Source organism: Lycium barbarum, chromosome 11 (assembly GCF_019175385.1).
Source record: "Lycium barbarum isolate Lr01 chromosome 11, ASM1917538v2, whole genome shotgun sequence".
In the NCBI taxonomy this organism is placed as follows: Eukaryota; Viridiplantae; Streptophyta; class Magnoliopsida; order Solanales; family Solanaceae; genus Lycium; species Lycium barbarum.
In genome coordinates this window covers 45,846,560-45,871,069 of record NC_083347.1, presented here as the reverse complement: position 1 = coordinate 45,871,069, position 24,510 = coordinate 45,846,560, and positions in this window count along the sequence as shown.

Sequence of the window (24,510 nt, the reverse complement as noted above, 5' to 3'; positions counted from 1 at the left end):
CATTCCAGGCTACACCAGATGGGTCACAGACTAGAGGCGAAGGACGGACTCCTAACCAGTTTCAGACTCCGGGGGCACAGCCTACTACCGCTATGGCACCCCGTATTGATGAGATTTCAGCACCTGATTTCGCTTCTCACACAGTCACTAGACCATTTATGACCCAGGATGAGTAGAAGATCTTTAATCAGTTCACCTGAATGAGTTCTCTCTGGTTCTATGGTACTCCCGGAGAGGATGCGTATGAGTTCATCGTCAGTTGTCATGAGAGGCTCCATAAGTTGGGTGTAGTGGAGTCGCATGGAGTTGACTATATTTCTTTTCAGTTGATTAGGATACTAAACAGTGGTGCAGGTCTTACATTGAGTGCCGATCAGCTGGGTTGCCTCCTTTGACTTATACTCGGTTCTATCAGGTATTTCTGGAAAAGTATGTTCTCCATAGCTTAAAAGACAGGAAGAGGGGAAAGTTCGCCGATGTGGATCAGAGAGAGTTATCTGTTATAGAGTATGATTCTCGGTTTCACCCTCTAGCCCATGATGCTGTGTTGTTACTTCCCACTAAGGTAAAGAGAATGAGTCATTTTGTGAAGGGGTTGACCCTTCTGCTTCGATTAGCGATGTTACAGGTAGTAGCTTCTAGGGCTTTGTTTCATATAGTGGTAGATCACGCCAAGGAGGTCGAGTCAGTAAGGTGGCTGGCACAGGATAGGGATGACGACAAGAGAGAGGATTCGTAGGGTTGGTGGTTTCAGTGATTCCCCTTCCAGGAGCGGGGGACACTATGGTAGAGGTCATCATTACCACTCCAGTCGTTCCATTCAGCCAGCACTTTAGACTTCAGCAAGTGGTTCATCTGGACACAGTGAGTACCGTTCAGGGCAGACATCTTGGGGTTCTTATTCCTGACACTCAGGTCGAAGAGGACATTCTGGGTCTACAGTATCAGTTCATCAGCCCACTATAGTCAGGACCTGCTATGAGTGTCGAGACCCAGGGCACTTCGTGAGGGAGTGCCCCAGACTTAGACAGGTGAGTCGCAATAGATTTCTCGAGTATAGGAACCTAGGCCTCCAGCACAGCCAGCTAGAGGAGGTGGATATTCTGGTAGAGAGCATCCACAGCCTGGCAGAGGAAGTCATCAGCCTGCTAGAGGTAGTTCCCAGTTAGCTAGGGGTAGAGTTCAGTCAGGATGCAGTGATCGAGGTGGTACACAGTCTGAGAGTGGACGAGGTCATTTCTATGCTTTCCCTAGTAGGCCAGAGACTGAGGCTTCTGATGTGGTTATCACAAGCAATATTTGGGTCTATCATCGGTCAGTTGTGACATTGTTTGATCCCGACTCTACTTACTCAGATGTGTCTGCTTACTTTGCTTCAGGTTTGGATATGTTATTTGAGTCGCTTGGTTTTCCTATTACTATTTCTACTCCTGTTGGGGATTCTGTAGTGATGGACCTAGTGTATCAATCTTGCATTTTTACCTTGATGGGATATGACACTTGGGCGGATTTAAAGATTCTAGACATGGTAGATTTCGACATAATCCTAGGGATGGATTGGTTGTCTCCTTATCATGCGATCTTGGACAATCATGCCAAGACAGTTACATTAGCCATGCTGGGAATCCCAAAGTTGGAGTGGAAGGGAGCTATTAGCCATGCATCGAAAAAGGGTATATCCTACCCTAGAGCCGACGGATGGGTAAGAAGGTGTGTTTTGCTTATTTGGCCTATGATAAGAAATGATATGTTTTGATGACATGACAAACCCTAAGGAACACAATACAATTAGGTTCACCTGTCTGAACTTGGTTAACCTTATGATATCTCATATGGTACTATTCTAACATGCTCTTTGAAGGATCAGATGCCTGCAGGACTTGCTCATATATGAGAGACCAAATATGTTGATCCAGAAGGACCATATGGGGTCAGGTCTCCAGCCTGCTCAGCCAACAGCGTAGCTGTAGAGCTACTGACAGCGTAGCCAGTACTTACAACTTGTTCGAAGAACAGATGAGGGACCAGGTTCCGCCAGATAAGGGTCCTGGTCACTGAAGCTGAAAGTCCAAATCCACAGCTATAAAGTGTGCTGCTGAAAAGTACAATGCAGCTATACAGAAGAACCTCGGCAAGGCCGATTGATTATCGGTCCAGATTTCATGAGTGGTCATCTCTACTACCTCTCTCTCCTTGCATATAAAGACATCATCTTCTAGGAGAAGACTCATTCCTGCACAATCCAAAAATTACTCCATCCTAAGCGCAAGTCTCCACCTTTAAATGTGTTCTTCAAGAACAGAGCCTAAGCAACCCGAAGGACCAGATCCAGAACTGAAGATGCTTTAGGTCCTTAGGTTGTTGAGTCTTGTTCTTTTATGCTTAAACTGTAAACCTACTCTTCCATAAAAAGAAGTTGATTGTAGGTTTTTTGAAGTCTCAAAGGGTACTTGTTGGAAGTGTATTTCCTCAAGCGTTTGAGAGGTACACTAGGCTAGAGTTAGCTTAGTTGTATTAGTGTATGGGTGGCTAGTGTTAGTCACTGTGGTGAATTCTGAAAGGGTGCCTTTGAGTGGTACGCCAGGCTAGAGTTACTCGAGGAGTATTAGTTGAATTCTCAAAGGTTGCTTATTCGAAGAGTGTCTTCACAAGAACTTTGAGTCGTACACTAGGCTAGAGTTAGTTCAGGTGTATTAGTATTATTTGCTAGGAGTAGTCAAGTGTAAGTGTTGCATAATCGTTATTGTAAGGGTGAAGGGTTATAGGAGTTAACCTCTATCTTGCAGTAGGGTTGTAACATGAGTTTGCTCGGTTAGTGGAGTTGAATCCTACTGGGGTAGGTCGTGGTTTTTAATCCCTTGAGCAAGGAGTTTTCCACGTAAAAATATTATGTTGATTCTCACACTGCACTGCATAAGGGAAATGGTACACGACCAGGTCCCTCCATATACTGTATTTGGTGGACGCATAGCCTGTAACAATTAGTATTAGAGCAGGTTCTTTCTAAAAGGTTAACACCTCGAAAGGATCTCCATCACAACTATTTCGCCAAATCTGGAGAAAAAAGAATATATCACAAGACCACCAAGATCCAACAGAGAATATCATGGATGGTGGAAGGGGAGAAGGCATAATGTTTCATGGTTGAGGATCTAAGCTGTGGGACATCATTTGTGATGGACCTTATGTTCCTATGAAAAGTTGCGGGGCTGGATCTGGGAATGGTCAAAAGATTGAGAAGAAGTCAAGAGTTGACCGACCCAGTTTCCAGAAAAGGAAGAAGGTGCTGCCTGCATGGACAAAAAAAAATCTTAAACTCACTTGTTCTATCATTGTATGAGACCCAAGATACCATGGGTTCCAAGATCAATTGAGTAAATCTAGTTGCAGGCTTGAGTGAGAAGAGGCATTCAAAACTTTACATGAAAGGAGATTGCTCAAAGCATATAAATGATAGAATGGATGATTTCCCTCACTCAAGGACTTTCAAGTGGGAGTGTGTTCTTTTGAAATGACGCTGAACAGGAAGTATTTTGGAAGAAATTGATAGGAGATGGGTTTGATCGAGCTCAACTTGTTGCCTTTCCTTAAATTTCCTCATGCTTGGCTATGTTAAGAGGAAAGGTACAATGTTAAAAGGTGTTTTTTGGTGACATCTAACTCACTCTTGTACCGTTACAGGTACACACGCGTGGCAGGGTCAGAACAGCAAAAGCATAAGTGATATTGCACATCTCAGAGCTCTTGCCTCGTCTTCAAAATTGCCAAGGGACCTGGTCCCTATGACTCAGGTTAGTAGTCTCCTCAGTGCTTAATATGGCTCGAACTATCTAGAATGCCACATCATTAAGAATCTTCTGCTTTCTATTCCAAATTAATCCCTTTAAATGTTTGTCCATCCTGAACCTCTTCATACTTCAAAAGAAAACCTTTCCTTCTTCAGATCTTGCCAAAAACAAATCGCCATATCTTAAATCTGAATCGTCCTTCCTCATTCGCCAAAATCTAAGCCCCACCATATCATTACCAGATCCAAAAAATTAAAAAAAAAAATAGTCTGACTCTGGTAAGCCCCACTTCCATCGATCATTCTAAAATAGATAAAGGACTCTATGAGCCCTGTGTAGACCTTCTCCTTGATTACTCTAATGAAGGGGAGAGAAACAGATCTAATATCATGGAAAGTGGAACTGAAATTGTTAAAGCGTTTGTAGAGGCCTTGAAGGAAAAAGAAAGTGGTGAAGGAACTCAGAAGGATCTGATGACTAAACAGATGAAGGGGGAGGAACCTATTAGAGAATAAATAGATGCAATCTGCAAGGCATGCAATCCATTAGAAGAAGGGTATCTTTCACAAGTAACCCTTGTGGTAGTGCAGAAGAGACATCATACACATCTGCTCCCTGCAAATCACAATGATCCTAATATGACAGACAAGGATGGAAAGACCCTGCCAGGTACTGTGATAGATACCGAGATGTGCCACCTTATGGAGCCTGATGTTTACTATTACAGCCACGCTAAAATTTGAGGTACTAACCGTCTAGCTCATTACCATGTACTGGTTGATGAGAACGGATCCGGCGCAACTTCAAACTGGCTATGCTACATATGCAAGGTGCACACGTTCAGTTTCCATGGTTCCACCAGCCTATTATGCACATTTGGTTGCCCGTTGTGCATGATATTACATTGGAGATGATGTGGTAATCATGGAGAAATGAAAATTCTCAAGAAGGCAAAAGGACCAGGTCTCAGTGGTGCTGCAAAGGAAGCCGACTCTTAGCTAAAGACTTAAAATATTTGTCTAGACCCACTCTTCCTTAGTTCTTGAGCCCCTTCTAGTCCCCTTGAATATTTGTCCCTTTGTATTCCATCGCTTAATGACTATGGCACTCATGGCAGTTTAAGCATTATATTTTGTATTGACTAAGACTACTATGTTTTTTATATGTTTAATCTAATCTGGGCAATTACTCTAATTAGTGCAATGATCTTAAAACTTGTTGTTACTATTGTTGCTTATGTTGTGTTTCCCTAGTGGACATGAGTTAATGCTACTGAACTTCTTTTTGGCTTATGCTACTTTTTATTACTCTTTTCAATGATGCCAAAAGGAGGAAGAAAACAAAGGGGTGGGAAAGGGAGGGAGAATGAGGGAGAGCAGTATATAAATAGAGTCTCTAATTTTGTCATCATCAAAAAGGGAGAAAATGGCTATATGTTTTGATGATTGTCAAACCTAGTGAAACCCGAGAAAGAAACTCGATCCTCAATATGGCCTCTCCATACATTTCACAGTCTCAAGAATATAATTGATATATGTGGTAGAGACATGTGCGAAAGATAGGGGAAACGGTGAAAAAGGGAAAGAGGACTGCAAGCTGGGCAAGTGAAGGACTGATCTGCATGGGGAACAAGTGGGAGTCTGGTTCTCAGAGGGAACTTTGTCTATGAGTTTATCATCATCAAAAAGGGGGAAATTGATATGTCATGACATGTTTTGATGATTTGACAAACCTTACTCAAAGAACCAGAATACAGCTATGTATCTCAAGGTCTGAGTCTCAGAGGGAACAAATAAGGTATCTGTGTAAGGGATCTGGTCCTTAGGGGGAATATAAAGGATGTCGCTTTGTCATCATCAAAAAGGGGGAAATTGATAAGAATTGATATGTTTTTATGACATGACAACCCTAAGGAACCAGATACAATTGGGCTCACCTATCTGAACTTGGTTAACCGTATGATATCTTATATTTTGTTATTCTAACATGCTCCTTAAAAGATCAGATGGCTGCAAGACTTGCTTATACATGAGAGACCAGATATGTTAATTTAGAAGGACCAGATGGGATTAAGTCTCCAGCCTGCTTAGCCAACGGTGTAGCTGTAGACCTACTGACAGTGTAGCCAGTACTTACAACTTGTTCGAAGAACAGATGAGGGACCAAGTTCCTCCAGATAAGGGTCCTGGTCATTGAAGCTGAAAGTCCAAATCCACAGCTCTAAAGTGTGCTGCTTAAAAGTACAATATAGCTGTACAGCAGCACCTCAGTAAGGCCGATTGATTAATGGTCCAGATTTCATAAGTGGTCATCTCTACTCTCTCTCTCTCTCTCTCGCTCGCTCTCCCCCCCCCCCCCCCCTCCCCCCCCCCCCCCCCCTTGCACATAAAGACATCATCTTCCAAGAGAAGACTCATTCTTGGCCGATCCGAAAATTGCTACATCCTAAGTGCAAGTCTCCACCTTTCAAGGTGTTCTTCAAGAACAGAGCCTCAGCAACCCTAAGGACTAGATCCAGAACTGAAGATGCTTTAGGTCGTTAGGTTGTTGAGTCTTTGCTCTTTTGTGCTTAAACTGTAAACCTACTCTTCCACAAAAAAAAGTTGATTTTAGGTGTTTTGAAGTCTCAAAGGGTGCTTGTTAGAAGTGTGTTTCCTCAAGCCTTTGAGTGGTACACTATTCTAGAGTTAGCTTAGTTGTATTAGTGTATGGGTGGCTAGTATTAGTCACTGCAGTGAATTCTCAAAGGGTGTCTTTGAGTGGTACGCCAGGCTAGAGTTAGTCTAGGCGTATTAGTTGAATTCTCAAAGGTTGCTTGTTGGAAGAGTGTCTTCACAAGAACTTTGAGTGGTACACTAGGCTAGAGTTAGTCCAGGTGTATTAGTGTGCTTAGCTAGGGGTAGTCAAGTGTGAGGGTTGCATAAGCGTTATTGTAATGGTGAGGGGTTATGAGAGTTAATCTCTAGGTTGCAATAGAGTTGTAACCCGAGTTTTCTCGGTTAGTGGAGTTGAAATCCTACTGGGGTAGATCGTGATTTTTAATCCCTTGAGCAAGGAGTTTTCCATATAAAAATCTTGTGTTGATTCTCATACTGCACTACATAAATAAACTGGTACACGACCAAGTCCCTCTATATGCTGTGTTTGGTGGACGCATAGCCTGTAACAGCCTACATTTAGGACACTAGTTCAAACACTCCTCCATTTGAGTCAGTGCCAGTAGTGAGGGCGTTTCCCAATGTTTTTTGACAAATTTAGAGGGTGTTCCACCAGATTATGAAATTGATTTTTACATTGACTTGGAGCCTGGCACCAAGCCCATTTCTATTTCACATTACCGAATGGCGCCCGCGGAATTAAAGGAATTGAAGGAGCAATTGCAAGATGTGTTGAGTAAGGGATTCATTAGGCCTTGTGTTTCACCTTGTGGTGCTCCGGTGTTGTTTGTGAAGAAGAAGGATGGAAGCATGCGAATGTGTATCTACTATTAGTAGTTGAACAAAGTTACAATCAAGAACAAGTACCCTATTCCTCACATTGATGACTTATTTGATCAGCTTCAGGAGGAATCGATCTTTTCTAAGATCAATTTGAGGTTCGGTTATCACCAATTGAAGATTAGGGCGGAGGATATCCTTAAGACAGCTTTCAGGACCTTCTATGGTCATTATGAGTTCTTAGTTATGTCCTTTGGGCTGACCAATGCCTTGGCAGCTTTCATAGACCTGATGAACGGTGTTTTCAGACCGTACTTGGATCCCTTTGTGATTGTCTTTATGGATGATATTCCGATTTACTCTCAAAGTAAAGGGGAGCATGAGAAACATCTGAGGATCGTACTTGGGCTTTTGAAGGAAAAGCAACTCTACGCTTTGTCTTTGAAGTTTGAGTTCTGGATTGGTTCTGTGGCTTTTTTGGGACATGTGGTGTCCAAGAATGGTTTCATGGTGGCTTCTAAGAAGATTGAGGCGGTTCGTGATTGGGTTAGACCTACATCGGTCATTGAGATTCAGAGTTTCATTGGCCTCGCTAGTTACTACTAGCATTTTGTAGAGGTTTTCTAATCTATTGCATCTCCCTTGACTAGGTTGACTTAGAAGAATGTGGTTTTCCAATGGTCGGATTAGTGTGAGGCGAGCTTTCAAAAGCTCAAGTCGTTGTTGACTTCAGCCTCGATTTTTACTTTACCTGTGAAGGGAGAGGGCTTTACTATATATATTGATGCTTCACGGATTGGACTTGGGTGTATGTTGATGCATAAGGGAAATGTCATAGCCTATGCTTCGAGGCAGTTGAAGGTCCATGAAAATAATTATCCCACTCATGACATAGAGTTGGAGGCGGTGGTCTTTGCTTTGAAGATTTGGAGGCATTATCTCTATGGTGTGCATTGTGAGGTGTTTAGCGATCAATGGAGGCTCCAGCATACATTCAATCAGAAGGTTCTTAATTTGATGACACATAGGTGATTGGTGTTGCTCAAGGACTATGATATGACCATTATTTATCATCCAGGCAAGGCTAATATAGTGGCGGATGCCCTGAGTCGGAAGTCAGTGAGTATAGGTAGCCTAGCTTTGTTACAGGTTGGGGAACGTCCGTTGGCTATGGATGTTCAGTCTTTGGCAATTAGCATGGTGAGGTTTTATATTTCAGAACCTTCCAATGTTCTGGCTTGTGTGGAGGCACGATCTTCTTTATTGGAGTAGATTAGTACTCGACAGTTTGATCATGCAAAATTGTGTAAGATCTGGGACAAAGTGTTACAGGAAAGGCTAGGGTGGAAATTCTAGATGAGAAGGGTGTTTTGAGGATCAAGGGTCGCGTATGCGTTCCCCAATGGAGGAATTTGACTAGATTGACCATGGAGGAGGCTCATAGTTCGAGGTACTTTATTCATCCAGGGGCTACAAAGATGTATTGGGATTTGAAGCAGCATTATTGGTGGTGTAGTATGAAGAAATACATAGCAGGATTTGTGTGTCGGTATTTGAATTGCCAACATGTGAAGTACAAGCACCAGAAGCCTGGTGGGACTACTCAGAGAATGCCCATTCCCGAGTAGAAGTGGGAGGGATTGCCATGGATTTTGTGGTAGGATTACCATGGACTTTGGGGAAGATTGATGCCATTTGGGTCAGTTTCGACTGTTTGACAAAGGCTGCTCACTTCATACCAGTTCATATCACTTATAATTTAGAGAAGTTGGCCAAGATCTACATTAGGGAGATAGTTTGTTTGCATGGGGTGTCCATTTCTATCATTTTGGATTGAGGACCTCAGTTTACATCTCACTTTTGGCGGTCTATGCGGAAGGAGTTGGTACTCGAGTTGAGCTCAGTATAACATTTCATCCTCAGAATGATGATCAGTCTGAGCCGACTATTCAGGTCCTTGAGGACATGTTACGGGCCTGTATCATTGATTTTGGTGGTCATTAGGACCAGTTCGTACCCTTGGTAATGTTTTCTTACAACAATAGTTACCATTCGAGCATTGAAATGCCTCGTGCGAGGCATTGTATGGTAGAAGGTGTCGTTTGCCTGTTGGTTGGTTATATGTATTAGAGGTTAGGCCTTGGGTTGCGGATTTTCTACGAAATTCCTTTCGGGAGAGGCTTCTCACAGCTCAGAGTAGGCAAAAGAGTTATGTGGACCGAAAGGTTCGTGATTTGGAGTTCATGGTTGGTGAGCGGGTTCTGCTGAAGGTTTGACCCATGAAGGGTGTGATAAGGTTTGGAAACAAGGTCAAGTTGAGTCTGAGGTACATTGGGCGGTTTGAGATTGTTCAGCGTATTATGAGGTAGCCTTCGAGTTGGTTGTGCCACCCAGTCTATTAGGTGTTCATACCGTATTTCATGTTTTGATACTCAAGAAGTACCATTCAGACAGTTCTCATGTCATTCAGTGGGATTCAGTGCTACTTGATCAAAATCAGACCTTTGAGGAAGAGCTGATTGTTATTCTAGACAGGCAGATTCGGAAGTTGAGGTCTAAAGAAATAGCTTATGTGAAGGTTCAATGGAAGCATCATCCGGTCAAAGAGGCTACCTGGAAGACCGAGCCAGACATGTGGATTAGGTACCCCCCACCTCTTCGTAGAGACAGGTGTACCTTTTTTCTCTTTACATTTAAGGATAACCGTGTGTTTAAGTGGTGGATGATGCAACTATTGTTACGTGGTTGTCTTGGTTGGATTGGGTGTGGTAAGGTATATATATATATATATATAAATAAATGGAGTATATCTCCTTTACAAAAGTAGTATAGGTTTTATGCAAGTATAAATAAAGACAAGTATATTTATTGTCTTGGTCCATTTTAGCTCGTCTAGTCAATCACATTCTACAACCAAAGCCATCTTATTTCTCAAACTTAGGTCCAAGCAAATTTCCTCTTATTTTTGTACCTTAAGGTTTGGGGTTTTGACCCAAAAGAGTTTTGTCTGCAAATCTTTAAGTCCAAATCAAGTTAAAGGAAAAGGTCCATTTATACTTGTTCAAATCTGTTTTTCTGCTTTAAACTATATCAAAACAGGTCCAATTTATCAGTCCGAAAATATCATTTATCTTGCTCTTTAAGGCCCAAAAAGGGGCAACGACAAGTGCGGTTTCAGTCCATATTTTGTTGTGGGCTTAAGGCCCAAAGTTATATCCCAAGTTTACAAGCCCAAATGGTCTGAACATTTTCAGTTTAAAAAAAAAAGGCATATGGCCCAAATCAATTACTTGATCCAAATCCTTTTTATACTATCTCTTAATGGTCTATCCATTTAGTATTTGAAACAATTTTTGTAAAGTCCAATTTTTTATCAATTTGCATGCGATAATCATAATGTGTCGTGACATCATTTACTTTTGAAAAAAGAAAACCTTTGAAAAAATGTTAACTCCTACGCGAATTTCCTAGTTTCCAACATATTTGGGTTTCAATAATCATAAGTATTGTTTACATATACAACATTTATACACAGAATATACATAATAAGGATATATATAAAAGAAAAGAGAAGAGTTAGGCTGGAGGGCCTGCCTAAGCCCACCAGTTGCCATTTTCACCCATGGCTGGGCCTTCAAATATTTTCATCTTCAAAACGGACTCGATGGAAATGAAGAGGCTGGGCCTCAGGCCCAACAGGTTTCAGAATGAGAAAATGGCCCAAGTGGCCCACGAGAGAGATCCCATGCAAACAAAAAAGGGGAAAAGGGGAATAGCGGTTAGAGAGCACTAGCGTTAATAATAATTTTAAAAAGAACTTAAAGAGACAACCATAATATGAACATACATATGCTCACCGTATACAACTCGGTATATAAGTAAACCAGTTAAGGCAAAAGACAGGCCCATACATATTAAAACAAGGGAAAAAAACATAACTAGGCAACAGTTAAAAAATAATTTCATGATGATAGCAGCATTAGTTAGTTTTCATTTCATAGCAAGTAAATATTAACTTCTCAAAAAGAATCCCTAGAATTAAGCCTGAGGATTAGTCCCAAAAGAAACTGTTCCTATTTTTTTGGACAAATTATTTATCTTTCATAACTAAAACAATCACTCAATTTTTTTTTTCCGTTCTTTCCTTTCCTAAGATGTATTGTGCATATAAAATAAAACTGCCCAAACTTTGTGTAAATATCTAATTATACATACATACATACATATACATATATATATATACATACATATACATATATATACATATATATATATATATATATATATATATATATATATATTACAAAATATACTTGGTATTTTTGTAAATATATACTTATACCATAAATATATATGGTATCTTCACAAGAAATAGATTTATACCATAAATATACATGGTATTTTTTCAACTGAAAAATATTTTTTCACGTAACATATCTCATAAATATGCATGATATTTTCAGTATAATAAAGATATAAATATATGTAACATATATATATATATATACACACACACACACACAGAATATAATAAAGATATACCTGGTATAATAAAGACATACATGGTATGATAATATAATATATATGAAATATATTAAAGGTATATTTAAAAAAAAAATTGTCCAACATTTTATGCGTGTATGTCTAATTATAATTAGATTATAATAAAGATATACATGGTATAATAAAAGACATACATGGTATAATATATATAACCAAACTGAAAACATGGATAACTAGTGGTAAACAAATTTCTTCATTACTGGAAAGGAATATGTACATTTTAAAAAAAAAAAAATTCAACCATTAAGAAGACTTAGTGGGTATTTATTTAGTAATAATACAATAAGGAATATGTACATATTAATTAGAATGTAAACTAATTTCTTAGTTAGTGAGAAAAATGATGATGAAAGAGGAATGATATGTATTAATTAGGATGTAAATTCCTTAGTTACTAAGATGATGAGAGATTACGAACAGATTTATAAGGATTGAAAAAATCCCTTGATTTATGGAAATTCTATCACAATACGTATGGTAGCAATATATATGAAGCTGCTATTTTTGAAAGAAAAAAAGAGTAATGTGACTTTTGAAAATATTTATAAAATACTTTCTCTGAACGTAAATTTCTCTTAAAACAACAGGTTTAGATCATATGCAGACCCAAATTAAGAGAAATAACAGTGCAAAGAGCAGGCCCAAAGATGCAAAGGCATAAAAATATATAAAGAAAGGCCCAGTAGGGAAAACAAGTAGGGAAACAGGCCCAAGTCATTATCATAAAATGCACAGGATGAAAATTTTAAGTTTAGATAAGTGATATACCAGGATTATACCCAATATACAAGCCCATATATACTAGAGGTATATAATGACTGTACATATCTGGTATATCTAGATATATACCCTATGTATAACAGTTTCACAAGACAAAATGACAAAAACCAAAAGCTTAGCTTTAAACTAGGACCAACTAAGAGGATGCTACACCTTGTTCATTCATTTTTATACTGAAACACTTAACTAACATACTCAGATACCATTTGACAAAAGAATGCAGACAAGTTTGAATTCAAAAAATGCAGTTGTATCATATTACTGTGCCTTTAATTTCTCAAGGCAACATAGAGCATTTGAAAGAACAGGGCAAACAGGCAAGCATGATACTCAAATATTTGGAGACAACACCATTCAACAGGCATCCTTACTAATTTAATCTCAATACTGCCAAGCTATTTTAACAGATATAAGACATGCTCCCATTTTCCACCCCCCCCCCCCCCCCCCCCCCCAAAAAAAAATAATATGCAGCATATCAAATACTAGGGCAGGGTTTCATAGGCTTCCAAGTGTTTAACATGGACAGATATATAGAATGATTATCAGATGTATACATAAACTTCAGAATACCATTAGCATGCATTTTACACATATCCTTCCCTGTTTCAAACATTAAAGAGCTCAGAGGGTTGCATATTCAGTCAACCTTTAATATACTCATGCTTTAAGAGGGGCAGAAGAAAGATACCAATGCAATACTAAGATGAACAAAGAAAGTAACATTACAACAGGTGGTTTATCTTGGGGACAATGAACATTTATATGGTCAGTGAGTACACACAGCAAATAGAGGTGTTAACAGGTTCAAGGAGGTTATACCAACATTCCACATAGGAGACCAAATTAACATGGCATATTTAACACAGTTTGGCACATAAGATTAGGTTCACAAGCTAGCGTCCCCATAGCTTAAACTTAAAGTTGAAAATACTTTAACGAAGTGTCCATTAACCTAAGCATGTAGTCATTTATACATTATCCATCCAATAAATTAAAGTAAGATATGCTTAACATGACACTAAGCTAGGTCTAAGCTACTTAAGTCTCATTTTTAACTAATACACAGAAATACCTAACCTCAAACCAGTTCAAACATGATTATATATCAACTCTCATGATTAATAGGCTAATAGTGTGTTAATCACACAGCAAGCATACAACTAAATACAACTAATCTAATCTAAATTAATACATGAATCCAACAAATAAACTAAGCATGCCATATTAACAACTGAAAACTAACACAGAGCTATTAAATGAACTACACACTCTTAACAAATTAACACTACACTAAATAAAACATATAAATATAACAGAAATGTAAAAAACAACCACAGAAAAAAAAACTAAAACAATGAAGAAAGGAGGATTATTTACCTTTCTTTGCGCAGCCAATGATCGAGAATGGAATTGTTGGACTTCTTTTGCTCCAAATCCAATGCTCAAGACACATACAAGAGAGAAAAAGAAACTTTTAAAACTTTAACTTACTCGAATAATTAAAGATTTCAGCAAAAATATGCTAAACCCTAGGTAATTCGAGTATTTGAATATGTATGATATTCTATCTTTGTAAAATGTGAGAAATGGGGTTCTTTATATAGAATCCCAAATCTGAGAAACCCTAGCTCAATTTCGATGTGGGACATTCACAATTTCTGGGAATGGTTCCCTCAATCCAACATTCAATGGCTAGGATTTAAGCAAATAAACGTGTAAAGGGTCGGATTTGACTCAAATCTGATCAATCTGCTGGGTTCCTCATGAACCAATGGCAATCGACCATTCAAATGAAAGTAAGACAAAATTCATTAAAAAAAATGTACTCGTTTGAACTTCAAATGCAGGAAAAGTAAAGGAAAAAGGGTTTAATACCTCATTTGGGTGGTGTGTCAACGGATTTAGGTGAGAAATGGCAGAGCAATAAATGCTCTTGCCATTCTCAGGCATACAAAAGTCAACACAACAACGTGGGCTCGCATTTTTGCCAATTCCGGCAGTGGTGATGAGGTGAGAGAAAGGGGAGGGGGAGGCGGCGCTAGGGTTTGACGAGGAAACCCTCGTATTTTATGTGAAGGGGTCGTTGGGCATAAGGCATGCGTATATGTTTGTGGGAATAACGGAATTGGGCCGGGTCAGCCTTATATAGTGCTGGACTCGGCCAAAAATAAAAAGAAAAAGTAAGAAGGCAGCTCAGACCATATATACGAGATATACATATATATACGTGTATATCTATGTATATCCGTATATATATGCATAGATAGGGAGGGATAAAAGGTGAACTTTTTATAAAGAACCAAAATTGAAAGTGGCCGATAATTAAACCTTCCAAATAGGACCAAATTAAAATTGATCAACTAATCAATCAAATTAAAGACATGGTTAATTATGTAAAAGACTTAAATTGCAATTATGACCTTAATTGACTTAAATCATGAAATTGGTTATTTCAATTATGGCCATATTTAACTAACAATTGATTATTTCAATTGAAGTCACAATTAATCATATAATAAAATATTTATAAATAACCACAATTAAACATTCAATTAATTATGATTAATCTAAAAATTGCACAAATGCAAATTGATTATGCAGAGACTAAAATTTTGAGAGGTAAAATGATTATTTATTTAATTAATGAGGTTTTCTTGAATTCAACGCAGTAAAATACTTGCTAATTAAATCTTCAATAATTTTCACAATTGATTGAATAATTGTTTTAAATTATTTTCTGATTTAAGCTTGGCAAATGCTTTATATTAATAGCAAATATATGTAGATTATTTTTTAAATGACTTAATATATATTTGAAATTATTTTGCCAAATGCAATGGAAAATATTATCAAAATAATTTTGCAAAATCATTTTGATTTATAAGAATACATATTGCACTCCGTTTGAGATCCAAGAACCCCGGGTAATTAAAACAAATTACTGGAGGTTAAAAATTAGGTGTCAACAATGATTTGTCAAGTCGTTTTGGTAATTCTACCTATTTTTCCCTCAAGGACCCTTCCCTTAACTGTACTTTGGCATATTTGACTTGCGGAGGTGGGTAGTGTTGTCATCGAGGCAATCATATCAGTGTCGGAGTGAAAAACCTAAGTTTTGAGCCCCTCAGTTATGATTTTGGGAAAACCTTGACCAATAGTTGACTTTTTGATATATGCGTTTGGAATTGAATTTTGATGGTTCCGTTAGGTCCAGAACATAATTTTTTACTTGGTAGGATAGCTGGTTCGGGTCCCGAGGCATTCGGGTGTGATTTGGGTCATTGGTTTGAAAGTTAGGATTTTGATGTTTTGAAGTTGACCTTAGTCGACACCAGGCCAAGATGACCTCTTTTACGAATTCCGAGTGCGTAAGCGAGTTCGTAGCGTGTTTGGTTTGTGTCCGGAGGGTTCCGGGTGAGTTTCGAGTGTCAAAACCAATTTCGAAAGACACTAGAAAAACCTGGTGTTCAGTTGTTGGCGTGAGTTGACCAGGGTGGTCAACGCAAATGCGAACCCTTAATCGCGTTTGCGAAGGAGGAATTGGGCTAGGCTGGGTTAAGCCTGGGCATCGTGATCTCGATGCCATCGTCGCGTTCGTGATGGTTGGGCCAGGTCAGGGCCACGTTCGCGAGCCTTGCCTCGCGTTAGCGAAGAAGGGATGGGCTGAAACAGTGACTTATTTCCGCACTTCGAAACTAAACCCTATTTTCACATAACTCAATTTGTAGAGGTCGATTTTGGGAGAAAACAAGTGTTAAGTTCGAGATTCATCTTTGGGGTAAGATTTTAACCTTGATTTCATCATTTCCCATTGACTCCTTCCATTGTTTAGAATTAAATCATGCTTTTGGGGGGGTTTTAGCCCTAACTTAAGAAGTGAGTTTTTCTTGAAATTGGAGGTCAATCCATGGTTAGTTTTAAGTAATTTTCTGGATTTAGCTTAGTTGGACTATGGGTAAGGCAAATTTAAGTTCAATTTCCAGTTTTGCCCTTAGGCTCGGGTTTGGTTATTTTGGGTTTCGATTATAAGTATAGCAATATGGGTATTATTGGATTCGTGTGACCTCGTAGAACACTATTTTTACCTTGTTGAACTCAAATTCTTGATAAATTACCGTGTTGACCCTCGGGGTTTGGGGATGGGGTTTTGGGTTGACTTTTCGACCCAAATCTCTTTTATGGCTTTATGGGCATCATTGGACTCGTGTGTTAACGTAGATTTCATAATTGTTAGACTTTTCTCGCTCGAAGGCGCTTTGAAAAATGAAGGCTCAAGTTTGAAGTGTTTGTGGCACCCACTCGCCCTTGAGATAGGTTACGATTAGTCTTCTAGACACCTTAGTGGTTGTGATGAACACTTCGGTGGGTATCAGTGTATTTGATTGGGAAATTGTTGCATGATTAGGATATTGTGATGGGGAATACATGTTAGGCCTACGGGCAATGGTTGTGGTGATAAATCCACTTAGGTTGGTATGGTTATAACTTATTTAGTCTATGATGGCCATGTTTGATTGATTCTTGGGAGTATTGATTCTCTTTGCATTCATCATCTCGTATTCCAGTTATATCATGAAAGTGGCATCAATCTCGACCTTGAGTTGATATTATGTGATCCGTGATGTATATATGTATTCATTCCCTATCTCATGACTTTATTGACACTTGTTACCGTGCATTTGATACTTATCCATGCATACATACATATATTCATTGTGATGAGACATTTATGAGATATGAGATGGCGCGTCATGACCGAGAAAAAAGTAAGATTGACGTGTTTACGCCCGAAGGGAAATGATTTCGGGTATGATGATATGAGATGTGCGGATATGATATGATATTATTGATATGGTTCACACCTAGTCCGAGAGTAAATACCAGATGGCGTTGAGAGGTACATGGACCTCGAGAGTGCGTCATGGGTCATGTCGTAACCTATAGCATGTGTGTACCAGGTATGAGATTTTGCCAGTGTATTTGAATTCATGCATTTATTCATCTGATCCATTGCATTGTCATATGATTATTGATTACCGCCTTGTGGGTGGAACATGACTAAAGACTAAGAGAGGTATATAGATGTTGACTGTGTGGTTCTACTTGTGTGTTTCTCTTCAATCTTTATATGCTTTATGCGTTATTCCTTCGTTGTCGGCCTATGATATCTACCCAGTACTAGTGGTTTTGTACTCATTTACACTTGCTGCACTATTTTATGGTGCAGATACAGACCTGTGCTCCAGTTCCATCCTTCGTGGCTGATTTCGAGGCCATCATTTCCAGATAGGGTGAGCGACAGCTGGACCTGCAACCATGGATTCCCATCTTTATGTTGTCTTGTCATTTCCTTTGGAGACAGTTTTTCTATTTTTGTACGGCCTAAGACTTGTACTCTACTTAGAAGCTAGTGTATGAGTTAGACCAGGTTTTGGGTTTTATTTGACTAAGTTATACTCCACACTTACTTATATTTATGGTAAGACAGTTTAGATAATGTTGTTCGTGTTAATGATTCTCTTACTTTCCTTTTTAAATGATTTGCTACTTCGAGAATAGTACGCCTACCGGTGGGAGGGTTTAGGTACCATCATGACCTTTCGAATCTGGGTCGTGACAACCTTGGTCACATTTTCATTTCCTTAACTTCGAAACATCCAGTTTCACTAAATTCAATTCAAAACCCGCCCAATTGTCTCGGGAACTGCGTCACCCATATCCGCAAGTCATAAATACCAATTAATAACTACGGGAAGGGTATTTTGGTGAAAATAGGACAAAAAAAATCAAAATGACCAAATGGGTCGTTACATATTTCTTCTTGCATTATTTAATTTTTTCTTCTTGAATACTTAATCTAAGTAGACTTAGTTGTTGAGCCCCATCCTATTTAATTTCTTTTCACTTGTGTGATACATTTTTTTTTATTTTCTTAAATCTGTCTTACACTATTGTAAAATGGTGATACATCTTTAGTCTTGTCATCTTGCATGTTCCTTGATTTGTCACCTTTGAAAAAGTAAAAATGTTATAGAGAATTTTTGCCAAAGTCCTACAGAAGTATGCATGGCATCCTGTTCTAAATTGTACTTGTCACTCTTATATGGCATTTTAACAAAAAAATATACCGAAAATTAACCGAACCATATTGATACCGAAGAGAAATCGAGATGATGGAACGGTTTCGAAAATTCTAATTTTGATTATGCAAAATAAAATAATTGAAAAACTAGTATGGTATAAATTTTATAAGAAACCAACTGAACCATACCATTTACACCCCTAACTAAATCCGCATCTTGAATGGAAATACGCTCAATGTTCGTAGCATCTTCCTATCACGATCCAAATCTTGTACTTAGGTCGCGATAGGTCACCCATCGAGCTATCCCATAAGGCAAACCCTCTAAATTAAGATATGCAATTATTAAGTAAAGAAACAAAGAAATAAATAGTCTCAAACGATGTCATAGATAGATAGAAGTTGGAAGCTAAGTAAAAAGGATAAGTCTGCCAATATAACCCCAAAGTGTACAAGTCATGGGGATAATATAACATGGCTACAATATATGAGATGTATCTCGGTAAAATGAAAAAACTAAGTTTACTATGGACGGAGTAGCCTCCATGGTAAAATGGTAACTCAACTCAATTGGAGTGACTGATAGAAGCTGAAATCAAGGGTCGGCTATCTGATTACCACTTGTACCCCCTGCATACAACCAAACAATAACAAGTGTGAGTATAAAGACCTAGCAAGATCATCGATTCGCCCTCTTAGTGTACTCTTGGACAAGTCTTAGAAATTTCTACTATGGATAAAGGCATAACAAGAAAATACATGTATAATAATCATATAGCAGTAAAGCAACTGAACTGAAACTACCGATACAAATAGCAAGTGTAAACACAACATGATAATTGTAATAAAACTGCTACGGGGCATAGGTGTATGTCTGACCCATCCCAGACGATGCATCAATACATATCTTACCCATCTTCAAAGCGTAGGTCATTGTTAACTGCCCCAGCAGTGCAACGACCATCTCGACTTACCCCGTCTTGTTATACCCCATTTTAACCGTGTTAAATTAGAGTACAACATATTGGTGATTCCTAAATTAATTAACTTAAGGAGTCGCCACCTAATTCTTTTTTAAAGGTGAATTAGGACACCTATTTTAACTAAGTAAATGCTAAAAATTAACTCCAATCATTAGTCTACTTAACTATCGTGATTCTAGATAAGGGTTCTTAGTTATCCTAAAGGGAAGGGGTTAAGCATCCTTTAAGATCCATTAACTATGGTTAACCGGCCAAACTTAGGTTAATTAGTAATACGAGTTAAAATATATTACTAAAAGATTATGAATATTTATTATAACTAAGTGCCAAAATAATTTTAGAAAATGAGAAAAGAGTACCGTGATTAACTAACTTAAGATTTAAAATGTACTAATCAGAAGTGTAAAATTGCAAACGAAATAACATATATGACTTGTTAAGCTTGAAGAGTGGGTCAAATTTAAAGAAAATCTACTGCTTGCTCAGTTGTGAGTTTAAACTATTTGAAAGCATTTTGTTTGAAAACTGAAAGAAAAGAAACAACTTCTGGCTCGCTGAAATGATATCCCAATATCCCCTCTAAAGGTTTCAATATTCTATGGCTAATAATCTAAAATAAAATAAATAAAAAAATCACACACATAGAATAACCAGTCGAGCATAAGACAAGAGAAAACAAATGCAGCAGCCATTCCTATCTTCTCCTCTCTTTTCTTGTTTTAGTTCAGATACTTCCAAGAGAGGGAGGAGAGTTAACGAAGAAGTGAATGCGAATTTCCGATCTCCTTTTCTGATCGGATGTGCTTGAGGGGGCGAGAGAAGTGAATGAAATGGAGATGCACATTTGAGGTCTAGCGGCGGCCTAGTCTCAAAATGAGACTGCTCGGGCAGTGAGAATCTTTATGAAGACTCCATTTTGCTCCAAAGTGTACATGTAAAGGAAAATATAATAAGGATTAGAAACGTACGTAACTGTTAAATAAGGAAAAAACACATATGATGTTAAACTTCCAAATACACACGTTAACAGTAGGCATAAAGAAAGTTGCACAATGTGAGCATAAATAGGAAGGATTAGTATTAAGAAGTATATGGAGTTCTCACAAGATAATATAAAACAAAATGCTTCATTGTTTTAAATATCACAACTTGGTTCAACATCTCATAAAAAGACCAGAACTTCCAGAAATAATCAGAAACCACAGACTTATTAATTCTAAACACAAAAATCTGGAAATCCATTTACTTGGAAGGATATGGACAGCTCACACACAATATAATGCTTTAAGGGAAGATGAACCTTCAAAGGCTGACTATAATACATGGCGTAGATCACCAAGCTTAAAACATCTAGGCAGCCAAAAAAAAGGAGGGGGGGGGGGGGGGGGGGGGGCTGCCACTATCCATATTTCCAATGCCACACAAGATCCAAAGATTTCTAGAACCTTAGGCATGGTAGGCTATTTGGAGGAGGTTAAACCAACCCCTCTATTTGCCTGGGCTTTCAACCAATAAGGTAGCAACAAGGAAATGATGATTATGTTGATGAAATCATTTAAGGAAATGTTTTAAGTATGCGGGAACTACACCAGAACTGAGGAGCCCTTTTATAGGTAAACATCAATTAAAACCAGTTCTGGGATTTGCAAACAAGGTGTTCCCTTTATGTCACAAAAGAATTAGATTTCAGAAGCAAAATTTGATCATCTTGAATAAGCGTAATCAACATCTTAGTTTAAATGGCCAACTAAGAACTAATAATGTAAAGTCACATTTCTTTCATCAAATTCAGTCAAGGGGAAAGGATGCCCTATTCCCCATTTCAAACCATCAGAATATAACCATTATTTTAGCTACAGCTTAACAGACCAAAATAAGCAAGAGTTTAGGATTGAAACAAGCATGTATCCAAACAAGCAATTCAAAAGCCTTCTTTTATCCACTTACTGATCTTAAGATCAGTTCCTCTTGTATTCCTACCACCCTTTAAGTGTCATGCTTATTAAAATTTAACTACAATGAATACAAGGCCTTTATAGGCTCATATAGTGCATTTGAGGAAACATACAAGTGTCACAGAAGGGGCATATGCACAACAATCGGGGATAAAGGGAATATTAACATATGACTGGATATTCAGTATTATGCAGCCAACACAGAATTCTGAAACATGCATACATGCTTATCCAAACACACATATTGCCTTTGGTAGACCATAACAATCTCATTTACTTATTCATTAACACAAAGGGATGCCAGAAAACTATTTAAGCCATAACATATGAATACATAGTTTCAGAAAAAAAATAATAAGGCCAGGCTGAAATCATACTTTAATTGAGATCACTTAGAGTAGGAACTTGGTGAACATGAACAAATTTAGGCAGGTTCAGGGTTCACAATCAACATTTCAATTCCTATCAAACCTATTGCTGATATTATTTCCACTGATTAACATATCCTATTCACTAAGAGGTTACATAGACTCATTTTAAGAAAAATACATCGATCATTATGAACAGCCTTTAATACTATGGTCCTTTCAAATATATATCAGGAGCAGATCTATCTCTTTTAAGTTCTGAAGTTAACCAACATACATGATTGATGAGCAAGTTACCCTATGCCTCAAACACATAGTTGTCCTACTGATTCATGCTTCATTGATTGAGTCATATCCAACCATATTCAGACAAGTTAAATACAAACTTGAAAACAAGCAACCTAAGCAGTCATGGACAAATTTAAATAGAACAAAACCATGCCAAGAGCGTGAAATTATTTAAACACACGACAGCAAATCTTAAAGCAAGTCTGAAGTTAAGTTGGAAAATAACACAATAATAATCTGATGATTATGTCAAGCAGTGAGCTAAACATGTTGGAAGTCAGGTTGAATATCAAATATGCTAGCAAACTGGGCATGATACATGACTAGGTGTAACTAATCTGATCTAAAATATATTGATCTAATAACTTAACAAGCCAGACTCACAACATGATTTAAATAGCGGCACATACTAAATTAGGCTTAATATTTATTCACAACATGGTTTAAATAGCATACCTCTAATCAGGCTAGCAACATGCCTTAGCTAAAACAAGAAGTAAAACGCATACTAAATTATACTAAGCCACCAAAACCATTAACTAAACAACAACTAAAGCATAAAAATCGATGACACTAAACTACCACTAGCAAATAATTAACTATAACAGCAACTAAAGCACAAAAAAAAAAAAAAAAACTTAAAGGAAAGACAATTACCTTTCTTGGGTGTAGCGAACTAGGGCTTTTAGGTCACCGATCTAAGGCTCAAACTTCGACCACTCTACACTCGGAAAACCCTTTGAATCCGAAATCTTGACAGAAATAAAAGTACCCCTTTTTAGAGTAAAGTTTGATTTCAACAGTAATTCAAAGTGAAGGGTGATGGCTCCCCCAAAAAAAAAACCTCCCCCAAAACGAACTTGAAGCAAATATTTATAGGGGCTAGAAATAGCTAGGGTTTCATTGGGCAGGAATTTGAGAGATTACGATTTTGAAATGAGTCAAAAACTGTTCAGATTTGAACGTTGGAGGCCTAGGACGGACTCATCAGAATGAAAAATCAGAAAAAGAAGAGACGAGCAGAGATTTTTACTTGAACTTGGCTAAGAGAAACTGAAAAAGAATTAAAGTATAAATTACCTTACCTATTTGTGTTGATGCAGTGGTGAGAAAAGGTGAGTTTGCTTAGAATAGACACACAATCCTCTGATTGTGCGATATTAAAGTCAACTTTTCCAAAGAGGAAGATGAAGCCAAAACGTGGCTCTGTCATTACAAAGTTGTTGACGAAAGAGAGAGAGAGAGAGAGAACGGCTGGTGAGTGATTAGGTTTGCTAATATTTAGGGCCGATTTTGGGTATTTTTGGTAATTAATTGGGCTAACTGATTTGGGCCTATTTGGAGGTGTCTGGGCTGCATTTCGGATAGCCAATGGGCTATATTGCTGAAGCCCTTTGGGATTTTATTTAGGAATAGATTTTGGGCTCAATTCTTGGACTGAAATTACCTTTCTTCGTATCTTTCTTTAGGCTTCCAAATAAATTAACGCGTGCTAAAATATTACTTAATATAAAAACATATTTATTAGTACTCAAATAAAATTACATGATACCATAATAATTGCGTGATAATATTTATAAAGTTTAGAAATAAGTAACAAGATAAGTGTGATGCATTTTGCATAAGATGATAAATAGAAATGTTAAAAGTGATCATGAGGATTATAATATTAAGTGAGGGAAATATAATGAAAATAGTGATAATAATAACAATAATAATAGTAGTAATGATTTGATAATGATAATGATAATAGCCAATGACCATAGTTGGATAATGAGAAATGACGATATTAATAGAAAGCTAATAATTGTAATAAAATATAAATAAATATTCTTAAGTTGTCAAAAATATTAGAAGCGTAAATAAATATTTTGGAAGAAAGGCGGGACAAAATCGGGTGTCAACAACTTGTCCCTCTTTGGCCGGTAATGATGAAAGAATTTTCGGGCAAAGACGTTGACTCAGTAGCCTATTTTGTCCCAACTAAAAGAATTTGGGAGACTATAAGGGTAATGAAAATTTTAAGAGAATTGTGGCCGAACTCCGGTCTCCGGGTTGCCTACATATCTCGTGTTGCACGAGAATCAGGCCGTGTGTAGTTTTGGGATAGCTACGATACCTGCGAATAACGAGTCACGATTGGTGCGAATCTTTGAAAAACATTGTCCCAGTGTCGAATTATAATGACACTGGGTATTATGATTGAGGAAATATATCGATCTTGAGAATTCTGAAATATGAATACGTGTGAACTCGATGATCG